Source organism: Thermobia domestica, chromosome 18, assembly GCF_964235325.1.
Source record: "Thermobia domestica chromosome 18, izTheDome1.hap1.1, whole genome shotgun sequence".
NCBI classification, from domain to species: domain Eukaryota; kingdom Metazoa; phylum Arthropoda; class Insecta; order Zygentoma; family Lepismatidae; genus Thermobia; species Thermobia domestica.
In genome coordinates, this window is record NC_137471.1 from 49252209 (window position 1) to 49269593 (window position 17385).

Consider the following 17385-nt stretch of genomic DNA (forward strand, 5'->3'; position numbering starts at 1 on the left):
CCCCTTTTTGAAATTCTGTATACGCCACTCTGTTTATGTACCAATCTTTTCCATGTTATTTCTCTTGTTGTTCTTGAAAGTAAGAGAGAAATGATAAAGAAAGAGGATAATAATCTTATTTGTTATTCTACACCACTCAGTGATACTCTCTACATCAACAACTACCATTTACTAGCATAATTATATATTTTTTCACCACTAACACCTATACAACAATACCCCTTTATAATAACAATTGTTTCATTTAGAAATATTGCATTGTATACCAGGGATGCAAATAAGAAACAAAATTTTACTAGCCCAAGAAAAAAAAGCTACTAGACCACATCCCACAATAGAAATCATTTACTTACCTTTGAAATAAATAATTGTAATATTAAAAAGCCGCCCCCACCGATGAACCACTCGCCCCGAGCAAGTGGGCGAGTGATTATTTGCATCCCTGATCTATAGGGTCTACGTACAGCGTGAGGCATCTAAAAGTGCCATTAGAAATACCGAAGAAACGAGAAACGCTAACGATATAAGGTTTGCGATAAACAGCAATATCAGATGGAGCTCGTCGTAGGAAAAATATCGACAAATGGGCATCAGGGACAGTTTTTTATTATTATTATTACTTAAAAAGCACGAATAACATGAAAGAGAACACGCGGAGATATACAATGCCGTTTGTCTCATGCTTCTACTGGATGTAGTAACGGAGAGATGACACTGGGAATGGTTGTAAACAGAAGACAAGTAATTAAGAGTCTTCATCCCGGCGAAATTAAAATACCACTAATTTTACAGTAATTATGTGATATCTTCAAATAGATAAAAGATAATTGAAATATGGAACAAGAGCGCTCTAGACAATATTATTTTGCGTGAGGTACCTTTATCACAAGTCACCTAGTGGCTTTCCGTTTTCAGCTTTTTAGAAACGCGAAAATAAATGCCGATTTTCAAAATGGCTCGAAATCGAAAGCAGATAAGTGAATCGTGATAACGGTTTCTCATATAAAATAATATTGTCTAGGGCGCTCTTGTTCCACATTTCGATTATCTTTTATCTATTTGAAGATATCACATAATTACTGTAAAATTAGCGATATTTTAATTTCACCGGGATGAAGACTCTTAACTTGACCGCAAGAACTGCGGTACGTGTGACTTTGAGGAAGGTGTGAAGAGATATGTTTTAATTTAGAAAGGGATTAGTGACCTCAGCTTGTGCATCTACACTAATTTCAGACTATAGAAAACTATAATCACAACAATTTTGCTTACAAAGAAATATCACCGACCATATGGTTTTTAATTTACCAGTATATCAATTCACATTATCATTATCCCAGAATATGTTACCTTTCTTAGTTTAAGGAACTTCCCACGAAGAGAATCAAGTTACTTCAACGGAAGTGCGAAGTTCTAGTAAATTACGTTTTAGCAAATTAAACAAGCACAATAATATCTATAGATCAATGTCAAACGTGACCGACCACAAATGAATCTGTGGTCAGGATAAAACATCATATGTGGGACATTCCTTAAGAATCAATCGGACACAAATTATGACAGAAGTAGGTGCGTTGTATTTGAGGCGCCTAGTATCAAAATTCTCCACATCCATTTCGCTTAGTTTCGAGTAATCTCACAAAACGTACAGTGAAAGTAGAAAATAGCATAAATGTATACAGGAAGTCCGGTGAGATAAGACTGATTTATCAATGTATTTCCGGTATTGGTATACACTATGTTATAGAGACCCTATGTTTTTGATATTAATGTTTTTTCGGATGTTGATAATGATAAACGTTAATTGGATGTAGTGGAAGGGGGGTGAGTGGTATGTTGTTGATAAGTAGAAAATGATAAATAGGAACAGGATGTAATAGAAGAGGGGTGAGTATCACATAAATGATAATAATAAAGATAAGTTCCGGAAAACGCGACGCGGCGCGGGGGGTGTGGGCGCAGGGACGCGAACGGTAAATATTCGCGGGCGCGGGCGCGAGCGCGTGACGTCATTGAAAATTTTTCTTTAAATATTACTGTTAAAATTTGAGTGTATAGTTTTGTTAGCCATGGACAAGCATCACTTGGTTGAAGAACTTGTTGAGAAGCGAAAGTCTGAAGATGAGAATGATACATCTTGTAAAAAGAAATTAAAAATAGAAGACCATCCAGATTCTCCCGATTCATCATTTAATGAAACGTTGTTAGAAAGATATGCAAATAATGTAGAAGTTTATCCTTGCTTATCATCAGATAGTGAAGAAACAAATGATTTATCCGATGACGAAGTATACGAGTTTTCGGAGGATCAATTGGATTCTGAGGCGGAATCACACGAAGCCGTGGTATCAAATGTGGATACGTCGGCACCATCACCTGCTGCATCGGAATTAGCTTGGAATTGTGAATGTAGTGATAACCAGGTGGATGTAAACTGTATTAGAGATTGTATTGTGAAATGGATTCCCGATGGTTATGTGATATGTTATGCATGTTATTGGAATGAAACATTTCAGTGGGCTCATGAATGTTTTTATTGTGAGGATGACATTTTAGGTATACGTGCATGGTCTGTGTTGATGACTCCTCGTGTACAAGACGAATTGTTTTATATTTACGGATTAACTCATGCTATTGGTCCATTAACAAGAGACTATTTTAATATTACATATGGTGAACTGACGGTTGATATGAATGCACGAGAAGATCTCGTACGCATATTACTTGAAAAAGACAGATATAATCCTGATAGTGAATGTGATTGAACTGTGTTAACAAAATGTCTTGCGAAAATAGTAAATGTGTATATTGTAGTGATGATGAAATTAGTGAACAATGTGTTTTGAGAACTATAAACGTATACTTACTCTTTAATCCAATTGTACTGAATTCTGAGAACGTTGGTGATTTTGCAGTGCAGTATTTATCCAATGAAATAACTCTTATTGATTTGTTTGAAGTGTTTGAAGAAAGACATAGTGAAATCTCAAGTATAAACTTTATACGAAAAACGCGTGAATGTTTAAAGAACACTGAATTTGTTGGACAAATTATTCCATTTTTACTGCAACGTAAACATGAAATTTCACCATTTGCTAATGAATACATTATTGACATACAAGGTTTCAAGATTTCAAACCATGAATTTATTATTCGTGAATTTTGTTTAACTGCATGTGATGATACAGTAAATTTGCATTGCTTAATAAGATCACCAATAGAATATAATTTACTACCGTTAGGTTGTCAAAAACAAATTGATTGGTTAACATTACACTTACATGGACTAAGTTGGAATGATAAATGTGGTTATACTGTATCACACATACGTAACCTTGTATATCAACTTTGTAAACACGATGCAACCTTTTATTCCAAAGGTGCAGAAAAATCAGTTTGGATTAAAAAGATTTTTGCATTAGATAATGTTATTGATTTAGAAAGGAAACAATGTCCATCATTAAACACATTGCATGCGAACGTATTTAATGATTTGTGTTCGTTTCATGAACAAAATATTAAACTTGAGAAAAAATCCGGATGTGCATTTCGTAATGCACAACAATTATGTTCTTGGTGGAAACATGTAAGATCAACATCATTAACTAATGCATTTGCAAGAATGTGATTATTGTTGTTGTTGTAAATAAAAACACAAGATTTAAAATTGTTAATAAAACATTTTATTAATCTAATTTACTTGTTTTTTCTTTTTTAATATTTTGGTTACATGGTTAAATACAATTTTATCATTTTGTTTAAGATTATTTTTATTGAATAAATTTAAACATGCTTCAAAACTTTTCTTGCGTACAATATGATGAAGAAAATATAGAACGAAATATCCACACAAGATTGAATTTCCATCTTGATATGCGGAACTGTTTGTAAAATATATTTTACAATTTTTATTTAAAAACGTTTTTATTTCTTTAGGAATTGGTAATGCCAGGCTATCAAAGTAATAGCCTCTTTGATTTTCATCAATGAATACACACACCCAATGTGATCCAGTAGAAGCAGAAGTGTCCAAGTTTATGATAAGTCCACCCGGTGGTTGCACATTTTTAGGTATTCTATCAATTGCATAAATTCCAGTAACACTTGCACCAGTGAGTTTATCACGAAGTAACACTTTTATTATATTGTCCGTGTACATGACTTTTTGGAACACATTACATTTTATACATACGTGCGTATATGTTGGAAGACTTAGTGACGTATATGAAATATTCTCATGAATTCAATTAACATATTGAAAATATTATTGACAGATATTTTTATAACTGTCAATAATATTTTCAATATGTTAATTGAATTCATGAGAATATTTCATATACGTCACTAAGTCTTCCAACATATACGCACGTATGTATAAAATGTAATGTGTTCCAAAAAGTCATGTACACGGACAATATAATAAAAGTGTTACTTCGTGATAAACTCACTGGTGCAAGTGTTACTGGAATTTATGCAATTGATAGAATACCTAAAAATGTGCAACCACCGGGTGGACTTATCATAAACTTGGACACTTCTGCTTCTACTGGATCACATTGGGTGTGTGTATTCATTGATGAAAATCAAAGAGGCTATTACTTTGATAGCCTGGCATTACCAATTCCTAAAGAAATAAAAACGTTTTTAAATAAAAATTGTAAAATATATTTTACAAACAGTTCCGCATATCAAGATGGAAATTCAATCTTGTGTGGATATTTCGTTCTATATTTTCTTCATCATATTGTACGCAAGAAAAGTTTTGAAGCATGTTTAAATTTATTCAATAAAAATAATCTTAAACAAAATGATAAAATTGTATTTAACCATGTAACCAAAATATTAAAAAAGAAAAAACAAGTAAATTAGATTAATAAAATGTTTTATTAACAATTTTAAATCTTGTGTTTTTATTTACAACAACAACAATAATCACATTCTTGCAAATGCATTAGTTAATGATGTTGATCTTACATGTTTCCACCAAGAACATAATTGTTGTGCATTACGAAATGCACATCCGGATTTTTTCTCAAGTTTAATATTTTGTTCATGAAACGAACACAAATCATTAAATACGTTCGCATGCAATGTGTTTAATGATGGACATTGTTTCCTTTCTAAATCAATAACATTATCTAATGCAAAAATCTTTTTAATCCAAACTGATTTTTCTGCACCTTTGGAATAAAAGGTTGCATCGTGTTTACAAAGTTGATATACAAGGTTACGTATGTGTGATACAGTATAACCACATTTATCATTCCAACTTAGTCCATGTAAGTGTAATGTTAACCAATCAATTTGTTTTTGACAACCTAACGGTAGTAAATTATATTCTATTGGTGATCTTATTAAGCAATGCAAATTTACTGTATCATCACATGCAGTTAAACAAAATTCACGAATAATAAATTCATGGTTTGAAATCTTGAAACCTTGTATGTCAATAATGTATTCATTAGCAAATGGTGAAATTTCATGTTTACGTTGCAGTAAAAATGGAATAATTTGTCCAACAAATTCAGTGTTCTTTAAACATTCACGCGTTTTTCGTATAAAGTTTATACTTGAGATTTCACTATGTCTTTCTTCAAACACTTCAAACAAATCAATAAGAGTTATTTCATTGGATAAATACTGCACTGCAAAATCACCAACGTTCTCAGAATTCAGTACAATTGGATTAAAGAGTAAGTATACGTTTATAGTTCTCAAAACACATTGTTCACTAATTTCATCATCACTACAATATACACATTTACTATTTTCGCAAGACATTTTGTTAACACAGTTCAATCACATTCACTATCAGGATTATATCTGTCTTTTTCAAGTAATATGCGTACGAGATCTTCTCGTGCATTCATATCAACCGTCAGTTCACCATATGTAATATTAAAATAGTCTCTTGTTAATGGACCAATAGCATGAGTTAATCCGTAAATATAAAACAATTCGTCTTGTACACGAGGAGTCATCAACACAGACCATGCACGTATACCTAAAATGTCATCCTCACAATAAAAACATTCATGAGCCCACTGAAATGTTTCATTCCAATAACATGCATAACATATCACATAACCATCGGGAATCCATTTCACAATACAATCTCTAATACAGTTTACATCCACCTGGTTATCACTACATTCACAATTCCAAGCTAATTCCGATGCAGCAGGTGATGGTGCCGACGTATCCACATTTGATACCACGGCTTCGTGTGATTCCGCCTCAGAATCCAATTGATCCTCCGAAAACTCGTATACTTCGTCATCGGATAAATCATTTGTTTCTTCACTATCTGATGATAAGCAAGGATAAACTTCTACATTATTTGCATATCTTTCTAACAACGTTTCATTAAATGATGAATCGGGAGAATCTGGATGGTCTTCTATTTTTAATTTCTTTTTACAAGATGTATCATTCTCATCTTCAGACTTTCGCTTCTCAACAAGTTCTTCAACCAAGTGATGCTTGTCCATGGCTAACAAAACTATACACTCAAATTTTAACAGTAATATTTAAAGAAAAATTTTCAATGACGTCACGCGCTCGCGCCCGCGCCCGCGAATATTTACCGTTCGCGTCCCTGCGCCCACACCCCCCGCGCCGCGTCGCGTTTTCCGGAACTTATCTTTATTATTATCATTTATGTGATACTCACCCCTCTTCTATTACATCCTGTTCCTATTTATCATTTTCTACTTATCAACAACATACCACTCACCCCCCTTCCACTACATCCAATTAACGTTTATCATTATCAACATCCGAAAAAACATTAATATCAAAAACATAGGGTCTCTATAACATAGTGTATACCAATACCGGAAATACATTGATAAATCAGTCTTATCTCACCGGACTTCCTGTATACATTTATGCTATTTTCTACTAGTGAAGTTCCATATACAAGAGTACAAAGTCCTATATTTGAACTAGTCTTTTAGTATGAAATATGAAGCTTTTAAGCAAAATTCTGTTTCCATGGAATTCCTTTAGATCAAACATATAACAAGCGATACATAACTCAATTTCGGTTTTTAAAAAAAGCGACTTTTCATACTAGGCACCTCATTTGACCCATTCATTACTTCATGACGCTGTGTCAATACCGAAAATTGTGCCTACACCAGGAATGGAGTTTGAGACCTCGACTATTCATTCAGTTAGGGTCTACACTCGTCTTTCTGTAGAAATTAAATCTTCCATATGTTTTGGAAATGAAATAAAGTTTCGCATGTAAACAAGCAGAACACAGTAGGTGAAACGAATTCAAAAGATCTCGGCGTGCAAAACTGTAGAGAACAGCCTTTGTTGTTGTCCCTTACATCCATTTAAACATTAATTCTCATAGAAAGTGAAAATGAAGTACCACATACAAGCCGAGCACACAGAAAGGCAAATAAACATCTGGAGTGAAACTATTAGCTCTCCAATATACTGATTCCGAGAGCTAAGAACTAAAGCTGGGAATATTTGCCAACAACTTTCCACAGTTCCGCCAGCTCTAGTGGCACACTTGGTAGATCCCACGTCGGCTAATGGGCGTCATGCTGGAGAACTCCGAAAAATAAAGTTGAAAAATACGTTGACCCAAGATGTTTTTGACGAGAAGGAGAAGAATAGCCATAGTTAAAGAAGCATTAAACAAGAAAAGATCACTCTTAGCTACCAGGCTTAATATTGAACTAAGAAAGAAGTTGGTCAAGTGCTATATATGGAGTATTGGACTGTATGGATCAGAGATTTCGACATTAAGGAAGTTAGAGAAGACATATTTAGAGACCTTCGAGATGTGGTGTTGGAGTAAGATGCAGAAGATAAAATGGACAGAAAGAGTAACAAACGAAGATGTTTTAAAACGGATAGGAGAGAGAAGACCCTTCGTAAGAAGGCCAAGTGGATTGGACACATTTTGCGAAGAAATTGTCTTCTTCATACTGCCATAGAAGGAAAAATGGAAGGAAAACAAGAAATAGAAAGATGAATACAACTGTTCGATAATGTGAAAAATAGAAGAAAATATTGGGAGTTAAAAGAGGAAGCTAAAGATCGAGAAACGTGGAAGAAACATTTCCAGATTTCAAATTGAACAAAGGAAGGGGGAAAAAACTTATTAGTCCCAAAGGTTTCCCAGGACCTGCCAAACGGCAGAACACATAGACCCTAATAATAATAATAATAATAATAATAATAATAATAATAATAATAATAATAATAATAATAATAATAATAATAATAATAATAATAATAACGTAGTTTAAAGTGTATTAGTTATTCAACATTTGCAACCTCGTATCCTTAAAGCACAATTTTACTTTCAAAAGGTTTGAAATTAGAAATTGTATTGTTTGGCAAATGGTCGGCAAAGTGGTCAAAAACACATAGGGCCATAGTGGTCAAAAACACATAGTGTTGGCTACCCTACTGTTTCCCACTGTTGATCTTACTGTCTACGCAGCTAGGAAGATGAGTACTTAAACAGTTCCTTAAAAACTATTTTGGATAACTTCTTCCAAATTCCTTTCCATTTTATATTCTGCAAAACAGTTTTAACAGCGAAACACTTTTAAAAAAAAAACATAAAAAGAAAGAACTTCCCCATCATTTCGATAATCAGTCACCTGCTGATGTGTTTTGAGGTCGCCAAGTTCAAAGCCTTTATCGTATAGATATGAAAAAAAAAAAAAAATGCAAATTCAATTATCAAATTCTATATCGAAGCTGTGAAGAAAGCGAAGGAAATTTGTTTTGTAAACAACAGATACTGTAAGATAGTTTCGAGAAGCAGAACTAACGAATGCTACTTTGTTTTCTCTTTTTACATTTTGTGATAGGGAAATTCTTTCCATGATAATTTATCACAATACAGAAATAAGAAATCGAGTTTAATAGTGAAAATGTGCGAATGGGCAGAGAATCAAATCTGGATTTTTCAGTTTATCGTTAATCATTACTTTCAAAAGTGACTTTTTCAAAATTCGAACCAGGGGGGCTCAGGAGGGGGGACGTTTACCGTGACATGTAAAAATAGTGGAAAACGACCGATATTAGGGTTGAATTCATAGTTTTCGCGGTCACTGAGATCAATGGTGACACTTCCATTAGCGATAACTGGTAAATTCAGCTACCATTGTATGCGCGCCAAGGGTCAGGTACGGGGCGGGGGGATACCGAGACATGTAAATATAATCCAAAATTATCGATATTAGTGTCAAATACATAGTTTTCGGGATCGCTGAGCTCAATGGTAAAACTCAAGATCGCGTTTACTTTGAAATTTAGCCCCCATCAGTTAAGGAACGGGGGCCATAGAGGTCATCGAGACATGTAGAAATAATCCAAAATGACCGATATTAGTGTCAAATCCATAGTTTTCGCGGTTGATGAGTTGAATGGTGATATTCCCATAGGCATTGACTTCAAAATACAGCTCCTATCGGCTGGGGATCAGAGGCTTTTTTTTTTTTTTAATTTCAAATCAGCGGGTCTCAGGGATCGTTTAGCGGGATATGTAAAAGTAGTAGAAATGACCGATATTTTTTCCGTTGTTCAGTTTGTTTACATAGATGTTTTATCTGACCCATGCGAAGAATGTATATATTCAGCTAATAATGACAATAAAATTAATAAATTAATAAATATTTCCGTTATTTTTCTGAAATAATACACAAAATATTTCGCCTATTTATAGCAACAGACGGTTGTAAAATATGATTTTCCCCTCCCTCCTGACAAATGGCATAACCCCCTCCTAATATATGTACTACTGCTCTTTTCATGGAGCCACCCCACCCCTCCATGGAACGTTTTATTCAGACACAAGGGCGCCCATCAGGAGGGCAAGGTGGGGCGCTCGCCCCCCCAGAAGAAATCGCACTTCGGAATATCGAAAACTCAATAGAATTTTTACGTTAGTTACAGCAAAATTTGAAACTATATTTGGAATGTTGCTTATACTTGACCCCCCTTGGAAACCACAATATGGGCGCCCTTGTCCAGACGTGTTACAGAGAGAAAATCCCCCAATTTATTTTAACATGTAGCATAGGATGTAGTAGGTGATGATTGTGATCTCTCTCCCAAAGGCTTAGATCCCCTCTCCCCGAAATCGAGACGATTGAATAAAACACTGCCTGCATGTAATGGTAGCTCCAAAGGAAACGGTTTGTCAACTTCAGGGGTTCTAACCATTGGCGCCCGAAGGGGAGGGCAGCTTGGGGCCCGAGTCCCCCTGGCAAACGAAAAGGTATTAAATTTCTCAAGACTTTCTTAATACAAATAAAAAAAAAAATACCAAACGTAATATAGCAACCAGGGATTTGAGCCTCCCTAGAATTTTTTTTTCGGGCGCCCATGGCTCTAACCCTTTTCCAGAAATATCCCTGGAAGGAATACTGTAGATCTGCAACGAGTATATTGGACAGTTATCTGTATTGTCAAACATTCTAAGCATATGTTGGCAATAAAGGGGTAAGTGCAGTAAAACTTTTGAAAATTATTTGTTTAGTACAACTTCTACTTTTCTATTTCATTAAAATTGCCAGTACTTCATGCCGCAGGATCTTGAACAAATGTCATCTTGTGATACAGAAAGGATTCCAGATTGGCAGTGAAAGAGGGGACCTAATTGCAGCTACCGCTTTTTTTTTCTGTCAAACAATAGACATGGGTTGAGTGACTTTCGACACAGCAACACTAACAATATGACAAGCGCACATATACTTAACATGTGCAGCATGTGTCTGTCCTGTTCTTCCTCGTTTGGCTTTTCTTTAACGATCTTTTCGAAATTCGAAAAGAGATTAGCTCAGTGTTTCGTCTCACAAGGTGGCACAAGAACTCTTTGAACACCTGCCGAAGTCAAGCTGCAACAGATGTACGAGTATAAGGCTCCTTTGCTCTTTCACAACCACCAACGACTGCCTCTTGTTTGGCGTTTGGGCTTACCCTCTTCAAGCAGTCATACCACTGACCTCATCAAGGTCAGAATTAGTACTTGGAATGCAACACATGTATAAGGTTACCATTTGACTTCCATATTTATTTAGCAGGCCGTGACCATATTTTGAACACTTGTCACAGTCAATTAAGACTTCAAGCTTTGTCTCTAGAACGATCGCAAATTTTCTACTAGATCAGTCTGTTCGTCGTATTTTCGTGCTATATAGCTACAGTAAGAGTACTCGTGCATTCGGTGGGTGAGGTTCTGGGTTCCATTTTCCGTGTTCACACCGAATATTCAGTATTGACCTAGTATCGGAGGTTAGGAAACCAGGGAAGACACTGATGAACTGACCATATATACTCTAATTTGAACGGTAATTAGTTTTGTACGAGGGCAGTACCAATGAGTTTAGTTAAGTTTATGGAAATATTGCAATAAAATACTGGTATTTTGAAAATTGTGGGGGGTTTTCAATATAAATACATGTTAGTCTTGAGTTATTATGATCACGCGGTCGGGCTTATAAGATTGTATTATTACTAACGTACAGTCCGTCCGTCCGTTACGCTGCGCTATAACTCTTGAGTGTTTGGCGTGGGAGACCCGGGTTCGATTCCCGGCGGGAGCTCATGTGGTTCGGATTCCACGTTAATTAGTAGGTCCACGTCTCATATAGTCTCGCTGCTGAAAGGGACGCTAAACTAAAATCATCTCAACTCTTGAGTGAAAGCGATTTTTTCCGTTAACATAATCACGGGTCATAAGCGTACGCTTTGTGTAAAGCTGATATGCAAACCTCAAAACATTGAAGAGTTGTGGGTCGCATAACTATATAGGCGAAAATATTTTTATATGCTTAATTTTAACATAAACACATATATGCTTACTCTTTATTATAAACACAGACCCGTTCATTCAAACAATACACGTTTCGCGTGCGATCCTCTTTACTGCCTTTTATTATTGAAAATCTCATGATATTGGTGTTCCGATTTCGCAAAGTACAGACTGGCAAAAGAATGCTTATGATCATGTGCTAAAGAGTGGAGATGCGTCATATCCTGAATTGAAAATCGAAAATCGGTATCAATGAAATACTGAAGCTTGATCGATATATCGACATATCGTGAATTATATTTATCGAAATATTAAATATCAAAAATTCCTTAAAAGTCTGCCAGCACGTTGCTTATCCTATTTTCCTGCGTCATAACTGCTTCTGCTTTGCTCTTATGTTTCTCAGTGTTATTTGTCTGATTCTAAAAACGTACACTATTAATGCCGTACACAGAAATTCGTTAAACAATGGGGTTCAAGATTTCGGGAGTTTTAAATCCCTTGCGTACGCCATTGCACCATACCATCGGCCAGTTAGAGGCTCTGCTTTATAAGTTTTTAAGTCAGTTAACTTCGGAACATGTCAACCAAGTTTAATTGAATTTTCTTTCATAAAGTAAGAACGTATTCTCTATATAATTTAAAAACTATAATTCAGTTAGTAGATTTGTTGAGCCCATAGCCAGCCCCAAAATGTAGGGGGCCCGGTAGAAGTTAGCGGCCAATCCAATCATATTATAATTTATCACAATATTATAGTTCATTTGCAAGCCTACCGTGAAAATTTTAGGGGTCCGGCTCCTCCGTGGGTAAGAAGCTTCGAACCCAATAACAAGAAATAAATATAGAATGTGTGATTATATAAGGATAATGCTGTTGATTACATTAGATTAGGGGGGCGCGGTGACTCAGTGGTAGAGCGTACACCTCCGGTGCTTGGAGTCCCTGGTTCGATCCCAGCTCGGACCGTGTGGACTTTGTGGTGGACAAACACCGTGCTCGTGGGTTTTCTCGAGGTTCTCCCGTTTCTCCTATTTTCTTCATTCCACCATTTCACTCATCTCTCATCATCACCGTCTCCTTTAGCCTAACCAGCATAACTTAAAGATTTTTACATTAGATTAGACCAAATGAAGAGGCATGAAATATGCAGATTTTATAAAGAGTAGCGCTTGGTTTTATATACAATATGTTCCAGAACAACACCGACAACATTTGGGAGGTAATTCTTGACACTAAGATAAGACCAAAAGTATAGACCAACCTGTGTGCGCAAATGCTTCCTTTTGGAGTTATAGGCTGCCGAAAACATGAAAAAATGAACTTTAAAGGTCCATAATTCCTAAACTATATAGCCTATTGTAGTCGGCTCAAAAGTTCACTTAGGAACTACAAAAACATCCATGTTTCAGAATTCTGTGGTGCTTCCGCAACATTTTTTATAGAGGTAGTTGGTGAGTACTTCGATTTATATGGCCGTAGCGAAACTTCCTCTATAAAAATTGTTGCTTGCGTACCTTAGGATTCTGAAACATGTATTTTTGGATAGCTCATATATTAGTTTCTAAATGAAGTATTGACCCGACTATGGTAGGTTCCATAGTGTTGGAGCTATGAACCTTTAAAGTTTTTTTTTTTTTTTCATGTTTTCGGCAGCCTATAACTCCGAAAGGAAGCATTTGTGCACTCAGGTTGGTCCATACTTTTTGTCTTGTCTTGGTGTCAGGAATCACCTCCCAAATGTTGTAGGTGTTGTTTTGATACACCCTGTATATTGGGGGAACCTATGATCTTTAAACAAGTGTTCTCCAACATTGACCTTCAACTCAAATAAAATCCGTTAAGAGGAAGCTGAGTCAGTCGTTCCCAGGAGTTTTATCCGTCCATATGGCACAGATTTTTCTCTAAATCTTCGTACTTTTCTAGGTAACAGTTATTCCTTGAAATTAACTTAAAGTCTCAGTCATTCTAGGATATTGCAAGTTTTATATTTTAAAAAAATCATTACTATTGTATATTTCTTTTATTTTTTTCTGCTTTTTAAGAGGACAGCGCATGCTGCACATAAAATCAATGAATAAACCACAAGATAAAACCTTAACATCAAGAAAAACCAAGCAAGGGGTTGGTTAAAACTGCCAATACAACTACTTCTTTCAGACGACGAACCTCTCATCCTTTCTCTCTTTCTTTCATAGGTTGCTCATGTCTTGGAAGAAATGAATGGACGCGTCTGCAAACCTTACATATGCGTACGTAAGTTTTTTTTTTTTTTAACACACACATTATATTACATTCTCTCTTCCTTTTGGGGTTGGAGTAAGGAGTTGGGGAGAAGGAAGGACTTTTTTTTTTTAGCTCCCCACTTTTCCGTTCTGTCTCTGTGTCTTTCGCAGCACAGCGTTCGTTCTCTTTTCAATACGAGCGAACGAAGACTCTCTTTTTCGAAGGAAGGACTACGACGCATATCATTTGCCAAAAGCTTTCTCTCTCTCTCTCTCTCTCTTTCCTACCTTGTTTCTCACGGTGGTAAAAGGAAAATGCACAATGGGAAAAACTTGCACGTCTGGGGTTTCGTCTAGTACTACATACATGCATGCTGCTGACCTGATCTTAAAAACAGACGGGTAGATGTTATATATATATATATATATATATATATATACATATATATATATAACATCTACACCGCATATGAGTTTCAAGCAGCGTTGCCAGACCCACAAAACTAGAGCACCGTACACAAGATAGGAACGTACCTCATAAGTAGAGACCAGATGTTTAGGCATTAAAAACCTGGAAAATAGGCAGGTTAATAGGCACTTAATTTTTAAAAAATAGGCACGAAAATATAACTCAAAACAATGAAAGTAAATACTAAATGCAATTAGAAGATACGTTCAAGTCATAGATAATGTTCAAAGAATATAGAAACATACTTGTTTGTTAATATCTTCTTTTACTGGATAGCTTATATAAAAACGAAGCTTGACATGTATTTCATGTGTATTTGATAAATACGTTCTATGAAACATTTTATCACTACTTATAACAGTGCAAATGTTATACACTTTATCAGTACACACAGCAGTCCAAAGCTTTACAGCACTTTATCAGTACACGTAACAGTCCAAAGTTTTACATCTTACCTTTACAAATAGCACTTACATAATTCTCGGAAGAGGGAGAATGCTTTTTTGAAATACTAAATTATATATTCTCCCCAATAAAGGTTATTTTGAAGAAAATGCATAGAATAGGCAACATTAGACACTAAAGCAATTATTTAGGCAGAAAGGGGGAAATAGGCAAAATTAAATTGGCTTAAATCGAAACTATAACCCCCGATATAAACTTTAAAACGTTACTTTGATAATATGTTTAATACTGTATTAAAGAATACGCATTTTGCCTAACATCCGGTCTTTACTCATGAGGAACGTTCGACAACATTCCTTATGGAAGCGATTACTTTTAAAACATACATTAGTTTCCTTTTAATGTATACAGACATAATTATTGTTTTGTTTACGAACAAGAAAGTTAAAACTAATACAGCGTTACTACAATTATTTTAAAATAAAATACTAATGTTTACAATATGGCAAAATAACAGAGAAGTGCTCATCAAAATTGTCATTTTCCAATGAGACGTCGTCAATTTCTGTTGAATGCCACTTTGCCTTCGAACTATACAAAAATGTATGAAATTGTCAGGTGTGGATCCATTATATTGGACACATTAACTGGCTTAAACATTTGCAATCAGTGTCAAGGTAATAAGTTTATACAGTATAATTTTCCCACTTTTATTCCATTTATTTTTCTGAATGATGGAAGGGGAATCCAGCGGAAAGTACCACTACAAAACACTGCGGTGAGTTACAAGAAACTAGTCATTGTGAGACAGAATACATGACAGAAGATTGATTTTTTTAAACTTAAAATTTCGTTACCACATTTCAGGAAGATTTTATATTATGCGTACGATCTAAGAAATGTAATGAAATCTTTACATTCTAGGGTTATGCCGACTAGGCTAAAGGAGACGGTGATGATGAGAAATGAATGCAATGGTGGAATGAATAAAGTGGGAGTAAACAGGAGAATCCAAAGAAAACCCACGCTCACGATGTTTGTCCAGCCACTACAAAAGTTCACTTGGCGCGAGCTGGGATCAAGCCAGGGACCCCATGCACCAGAGGTGAACGCTCTACCACTGATCCACCGCTGTCCCCGTACGATCAAAGAGTCATGCTGTACAGGAAGGCCGAATTATTAAAATACGTACGGTCCAGACAGTATGTCTGCCAACACTGGTTTCAGCAGCAGCGACAGAGAACGTCAATAGTAATAGAAGTAGTAGTAGTAGGCAAGTGAAAGTAATAAAAAAAATCCAAGTCCTTTCTCAGATGACTAGCTAGCGAATTAATAAAAAAAGAAAGAAAAAAGCGAAATTCTACAAAAGGAAACACAGACACTTACTCCCAATTCAATCCCCGTGGAAAAACCATCTGTCCGTCGCCCCTAATCGCTTGAACCACTACCATTTATGCCACCACTCTCTTGGTATTCGCGTATAGTAGTAGACCTACATTATGTCTCTTCTCAATTCTACTGTGTGAATCTTCTTTCTAGTCACAACAGGTCGTAGAAGCGAATTCTCTGTATATACGAAGGCAGACGACCCCTGCAGTTATTTTGACAGCCAATTTCAGTATTAACACTCTGCCTCAATCGGCAGTGCTTAGAGAGAAAATAACTGAATAATTCTCTCTTCTTTTGCAATGAGGCTCGCTGTGAAACAGGTCTTCGACCAAATTGTCCTCACATATAGGTTGACAAGTTTAGAAGATCCACTTGGATCATTCATACCAGATACAACCAGTTAATGCTTTCATAACTGCAAACAGACGTACTACTATACCTACTAGAGTCCGGATTGTTATATAGTATCATAACCACCATAACTGTCACATATTTTGACAGTATACAAAAGAACGAAATATAGAAATAATTTTTTAACAATTGTAATTCAGCTGCCACTTGTCGACAACCACAGTATATATACTTCTTTTAACAAATTCATATGTGTTATATATTCAGTATATCCTTTGTTCCTTGTTTTTCATTGATGTCCGATTTAAGCATCTAAATCTTACTTACACGTGTTTTTAATATGACACTTAAGGTCAAATCAACTAGCATTATCAACATCAGTGGCGTACCCAAGGGAAGTTTAGAGTCTTAAGTCCCCTCAAACAAGATATGTATATACAAAAATCATGCGTATTCTGAAACAATATGAGATTCAGTGCTTGAAACCCCCCGCTGATGAAATTCTGTGCATACCACAAATCAATATACTATAATAACAAGCCTTTTTCATATACTTTGCATGTGTTTAATATTATCATTCCTTGAGTTTTTTTTTTTTTTTTTTAAAGCCTTCACGTTTAGCCGATATATTAGCCGCTTGCTCAAGAAATACCATTCATTTAGAACTTTTGATTTATATATATCGAAGACGCATATATAAATGTCGCATCGAAGACGACAAACAATTAAAATTAAATTATGAGTAAGCA

The 17385-nt window shown here is 35.4% G+C and overlaps 1 long non-coding RNA gene across 2 annotated transcripts in view; it reads right to left on the bottom strand.

Annotated features, from left to right (window-relative positions):
• The window catches only part of LOC145675573 (uncharacterized), a 30161-nt gene extending 13545 nt beyond the window's left edge, over nt 1–16616 (bottom strand). Inside the window, exon 1 of one of the 2 annotated variants that reach the window (XR_014129158.1) lies at nt 16283–16616. This is a non-coding gene — a long non-coding RNA (uncharacterized LOC145675573). The remainder of the gene's footprint in view (nt 1–16282) is intronic. The other variant, XR_014129157.1, reaches the window with a different exon arrangement.
• Between the last annotated feature and the right edge of the window lie 769 nt (nt 16617–17385).